Source organism: Bacillus rossius (assembly GCF_032445375.1).
Source record: "Bacillus rossius redtenbacheri isolate Brsri chromosome 4 unlocalized genomic scaffold, Brsri_v3 Brsri_v3_scf4_2, whole genome shotgun sequence".
Taxonomy (NCBI): Eukaryota; Metazoa; Arthropoda; class Insecta; order Phasmatodea; family Bacillidae; genus Bacillus; species Bacillus rossius.
In genome coordinates, this window is record NW_026962011.1 from 9,751,089 (window position 1) to 9,757,593 (window position 6,505).

The window sequence follows — 6,505 nt, forward strand, 5'->3', positions numbered from 1 at the left end:
TTTGTTTGTTTGTTTGTTTGTTTGTTTGAACGCGCTTATCTCAGGAACCACTGGTCCGATTTGAAAAATTCTTTCAGTGTTGGATAGTACATTTATCGAGGAAGGCTATAGGCTATATTATATTATCAATAACATTACGGATCCTTACTAAAAGTCCAATTTAGAATCAAATTCGTTGGAGGGGATTAGATACAACATGCAGTACACGTAGGAAGTGTGTGTTGACAATGCCGCAGGCGCTAGAAGTTTATTTCCTAATGCCTATTAACATTGTTGCCACGCACTAGATGCCTTATCATTCTTAATTTTCCCATACAAGTAAAAAACACCCGTGTGATATTAAAAACGAAGCAATCAGTACCCTCATAAGAGTTCAATTAGTATTTAAATACTTTTTATCACTTTAAATCGCAAACCTAAACTATTGTTTTTTTTCCTCTCTCTGTGTTTAATTTGTTTTTTTTCTTTTACTAGATTTATTTTTATTTTTTTTAATTAATTTTCATTTTTCGGACCATCAATAATTTTCCTCTTCCGTTACAATTCTGACAAGGACTTGTATCTATATGTATGTATGTGTGTGTGTATATATATATATATATATATATATAAGCGAAATACCACTCACTGACTCACTCATCACGAGATCTCTAAAACTATACACCCGATTGACTTGAAATGTAGCATAGTTACTCATTTTGTGATGTAGATGCTCACTAAGAACGTATTCTGCGGAAATCCGATCCCAAGGGGAGTTTCGGGGGCGTAATATATCAAAATTTCCAGATTTTGGTAGGAAATCACCATGGCAATGGCTGTTGCTTTGTTGATGCTTCATTCGTCTCCATGGCAACGACTATTTCATTGTTAGTGCAGTCCTCATCACCGTTGAAATTTTGCGGGTACTTTAAATATCAAAAATTGCCCTTTTTTTCAAGTATATATATTTTACAGACTTGAAATTTCACAGTAATGTTCCTTATGTAACGCAGGATGACATTTTCCGAAAATTAGATCTCATGGGTGGTTAAAACCAGGCAACAGTGGGTACTTTGCATGAGAACAGGATTTTGCATTGCTCATGCCTTCTGCGTCTCCATGGCAACGGGCACCGCGCGGCAGTGGCATACCCACAAGGAGGGGCATGTATAATGAGCGACGCAAGAGTGATCTGCCTGTAGACTGCCGTAGCGAAGTACGGGTACATCAGTTGTACTTTGCGTGCACGAGTCGGGAAACCATCGGTGCTATTCATTTTCTCTCCGGTACATTATACAGCATTGTAATAAATTTACACTGAATTTTTTTTATTTACCATTACTGTGAGAGATGTGGCTTAATTTTTTTCCATTAGTATAGCCGTGCGAAACCGGGTCGGGCAGCTAGTTATAAATAAGTTTGGTGGTTTTGGGATGCGTATTTGTTATAAAATCGTATTATAAAAACGAAATAATATTATTCCCCAAAGGTGCTGTAATCTACGGTGACGGACGCGAACCGAAAGAATCTGGCTATCTATCCGCTTCCGCGGCAACCATGCACTCGTTAATACATATTTTCCTTTGTTTATCGCGAGGGGCGTTCTTATTAATTAATTATAAATAAAATTTCGTGCCCGGGGCCACAATTGCATATCATTTTGAGCACTGGAAGACATAAAAACGTAAAATATTCTCGACGAATTTTAGTCTCGGCCCCAGCGCACCACGAGCGTCTGGGTTGGAGATTTAAGCCGAAATTCTTTCTTAAACTAATTAATACTTTTTATTAACTGCAAGGGCATTTTTATTAAATTCTACGTTAAATTTCACGACGAACAAACTTCGTCGTTAAATGTTTAGTTGCGAAAAAGCGTAAAACATTCTCGACGAACTTGAAGTTAAATAGCAAACATGTATAAAAGTTATAGTTAAAATAATCTGTTCGTTAAAGTAATAAACATATTTGAATAAATGAGTGCAAATAAAAGTAAATTTATCAATTAAATTGTAGATTTCATTTCACTTCTTCTTTGTATCCATACAAAATAGTGATAATTCAATAAAACTGATTCAATTTTATTCATAAAAGTATGCAAAAATTTCATCAATGTTTTGTTATGACGTTGTCACGTTAAACTATCTTCCGTAAACCGACTTTACAGACAACCAATTTTTTGTTATGTACTTCTTTCTGTGAATTTTAAAGTAAAATTAAACCCAGAAAAAAATATGACAACTTTTTTTGAAATTATATTTTGAAGTAAAGTTATTCTTAAATTTACCCAAAAAAAAGTTTTTCCATACTAACTGAACCAGCGGAACGGGCCCTCTTGAGCCGGAAAGATATTAACGAACTGTGATAACCCGGCCTCACTGGTTTAGTTTGTACGGAGAATACTTTTTTTAAAAATTAGGGCAAATATAAGGCTAATTATTTTCATTATGTTAATTTAAAAATTTAAAAACCTGGATACAAATTCTTATTGGTTCCTTTCCAATGATATGGATATTTAATGCTATTTTTACTAATATTATGACACAAAAATCAAAACATCTCCTTTATTGCAAACCTCTTTTTGCACTGTTCTTGCGATCAGCGAGTCATATAATGACTATTTCACGCAATACGTATTGGTAAAATTACTCAAATTTACAGACAGACACTATAGATTTATACATTAGCAGAGATTATTTTATCTGGTTTCAATCTGATTAACTTTTTTATAATTGAAGAATGGAGTCATAATTTTTATTATGAATCTGTATAAGGATTTAATAGTTTTTTTTAGGGAAAAACATTATTTTCGTTATCATAATATTAGTACCAAATGTATTAAACAGATAACTAAATTGTTCATACCATGGAAGTAAGAAGTAATAAGTAGACTAATACTAAATATTTGCTAATACCTCTATGGTCCATCATGGTCCATACTGAGCATACCGTCTGCATTTATCGGACCGACGCGTTTTCACACAACAATCTTGGAGCTGTCCGGTATTAGTCTATAGTGTATTTTGCATAACCCAATAAAGCTAAATGATTCAATGGTTCGAAAATTGTTAAAAACGAAAAACAAACAAATGCGTAGTGTGGAGAGTTTATGACATATCATAAAACAAAAGACAATTTATTTATTAGCAATATCATAACAGCGATAAAATTGTAATACGAATAGGTATATCAATTGAATATTTTTTTTTTTTTGCTCTTGTATACTTGGTGAAAACTTAAAATTCGTGGAAAATCGGGCATCATGGATGCAGACTTAACTGTTCCTGCTTAACTTAATTTATTTGTGAGTCATCCAGGGGTGGGTCCAAGGGAAAATATTAATGAAGAGAAAAGGGGGGGGGGGGCAATTCTTAAGTGACTTTCACTGGATGAAATTACATTTTATGGAGAAAACTTCACAAAGTTTCTGGATCCACCACTGCACGCGTCTAGGTCATTGTTGCATTTTGAAGTAAATGTGGCACCGTTCAATCATAGCAGTAAGACACTAAAGAAGGTAATAAATTGCATTCTGTGAAAATGTCATGCTCTCTCTCTCTTAGTATGGCCTAATGTTTTTATCATCACCTTTATTCTTAGCCACAGCAGTCTCAGACTATTATTAATCGGAATCTGCAGTCCGTCTCATTGAGTATCATGATGTATACAACAATACAATGTGCACCCGAGGCAATATCAACGCCATCAATATAGAATCTACTATGGGGTCTCTAGAAAGTAATGTCTATATAATGAGGTTCTATTCTAGAGAATATGATACACGATATCTCATACCACTAGACCCACGCAGAGTTGCTTAAATGGCTCCACCTACCTGGGCTTACATATGGTGTGCAGAGCTGAAATAAAAAATACACGCGATTTAAAAACTGTTCAAGTTATCCGAGTGCGTTGTTTTTTTGTTTTTTTTTTTTTTACTTAAAACATTTTAGAATACGCTGAAGGTAGATGAGTAGGTCTTTTTCCGTATTTCGTTTTTAATTTGTATTTTTAGAAGTCAAATGGCTACAACGCGACTTTTTAGACTAATTTCTAGGGATGAAACAACTGTTAAAGATTCTTGAAAGCACTCATGATACCTTCATTACACCTTTATATTTAATTCTCTGCCGTATATTATGGTTACCGCTAAAATCTTTTACTTAGTCCTATGCACGAGTAGAATGAGTACCCTATCAGTTTAGAGCCTTACGCTTAGAGGCGCTTATTGAAACATCAGCGGACGTCGCACTTATCATTCCGTCTCATTAACACAAATACACAAGGCACCTTAACATTAATGTATTTTAAAAGAAAATGTATTAAACATCATATTTACCACTTCATAAATAACTGCTGTACATCTGTACTGGCTAGGGCAGAGTATTTTTCGTTGACTGCCGGGATAAACGTAAATTTGACGTTCATATTGTATACTCTTGGCATCTATGGTAACATGTCACAGATTGTGTAACGAACACGTAAACCATAAACTACTTGTGAAGTAAGGTGTATTCTGTCTACATGAGACCGTAAACGTAGCAAATCATACTTTCTTGTATGTATAATCATATTAATCACTGATTATTGCTGCTTTGCATCATCAAGAGAGAAAACCTTCTATAAACTCCTGTGGTAGAAGCTATTTTCGAATTAATCTGTAATACCACGCCCTTTTCACAATGTAAAACGGTTAAATAGCACATAACAATTTTAATAATTCATCTTCGAATCTTAACTTTTATTTTTAAACATGTGTTTTATTTTCACAGGGTTTTACCTCACATATCAATTATAGTTGGATCCGAACCGCTTCTTTAACAGATTCTGTGCTCAAAAATTTTAATTATAGTTTTTTTGTTTGTTTTTTTTAAAGATAGAATTCCTTCATGATCCTTTATTTTGCCACACAAGTGACACCCAAGAGATCACGACCATAGTTAATAAATTATTTGGTTATTATTATATACAAGTTAATTTTAAGACACCAACTGTAAAAAAAATGAATATTAAAAGCACTATGTACAGGCCTCGTCAAAATATGATGCTATGCCCCTATACATATTATCTTTGTGCTACGAACTCTGCAGCAAAGACTAGGAGGAACAGGTTAGCAAAGAGCAATGAAATTGTTACATTTTACACTGCAAGAGTTGGAAATCAAATTTATACGTTAGTAGATTTTTTTCCCAAACTTAACTAAAAACTAAGTGTATTTAAGAGTCCAGGTTAGGGAGGAGGTTATGTGAGTCTCAGGCCGAAGCCTATACGCTCTACACAACATGCAGGGCATTAGCCATGCAGGAGATGTAGCATAAGCATCATGTGCTAGGAGCACGGCCTTAGAAAACAGGTCTGGACACAAGCGTATTTTCTTGACCCCCTTGAGTAGCCCGTCTACAATAGCAATGTCCTAAACTGTGTCCGAAAGACACTCGTCACTGATTGGTCCACGTGACCCTCTGCCGTCATGCGTCAAGTGGGCGAAGGTCCGAACCTACCTGGTCCGAAGACATTTGTCAATTTGAACTGTTTGTCCCAACCTGTGTACTTCGGACACAGAAAAAGAACAGAACACTCACGATATTTGAATTTCCTGTTCCCGTTTGAAAACGTAATGTTTGTTTTTGTTTTTGAAGGAAATGGAAGGTGTTAGTCACTTATAACTTACATAACTTTCATAAGTTCAATCTCAAACTACAAAGCATCAAAACAATAAACAAAAACCTTTGGTTTGGCACATTTACTGCGCTCTGGTGACAACTTTAGAAATCAATACATTCGGACATCGGACATCGCAATTGTGGACAGGGCAATTTTCGGTGAGACAATGTGACGTCACTCACATTCGGATAGGACGGGAAGCCTACAACTCATATAGTTTCGGTTCCCTACCACGTTCGTGCAACTTCGGATTTCTCTCAAAAATTGAAATTAAAAAAAAAATTGAATGGTTAGGTTAGGTCAGTCACAACAGGCTTGTTTTCATTGGAAACTTCTGATTTAGCGGCTGAAGTGGCGTTAATACCAAAACGCAAAACTTCGGAAATCTTCGGAAATTCTTGCAGGGAAACGAAACTACGTGAGTTGTAGGCTTCCCGATAAGGACACGGACCACGCACAGGTCCGGACTATTGTAGACGGGTTCTTGTTGACTGATTTAGCTCATGAAACTGCCGTTGGCGCCACAAGACACTGGTCTGGTTTTAACATTGTGCTTTATGAACTTTTTTTAGTCAATTGCATTTAAATGATGGTTAAACATACTTGGCAGCTTTTTTAAAAACTCGATGAGGGATGCAGGTATTATAAAACTAATTTCCAACGTTAGAAAGAATTTATGTGCACAGTTCAAGAAAATGGCTTATCGATGGTGTTGAACTGCAACCTCATATGTAAAAAAATTGAATTTTCTGATTCGACTATTTCCATGTGTAGAAAAATTTTCTTATCCTGCTGCTAAAATATCGTATGTCAAAACAAATAAATAAGGCTTTAACATTGGATTTAAAACTTTCTCGTATGTCCA

General features: G+C 35.2%; 1 protein-coding gene across 1 annotated transcript in view; it reads right to left on the reverse strand.

Moving 5' to 3' along the window:
* LOC134541906 (cilia- and flagella-associated protein 300-like) overlaps nt 1–5,585 on the reverse strand; it is a 39,032-nt gene extending 33,447 nt beyond the window's left edge. The window contains exons 1-2 of the mRNA XM_063385644.1: nt 5,478–5,585; nt 3,812–3,836 (exon numbers count right to left, since the gene is read on the reverse strand). The gene's annotated coding sequence lies outside the window, so the exon portion shown is untranslated. The remainder of the gene's footprint in view (nt 1–3,811; nt 3,837–5,477) is intronic.
* Between the last annotated feature and the right edge of the window lie 920 nt (nt 5,586–6,505).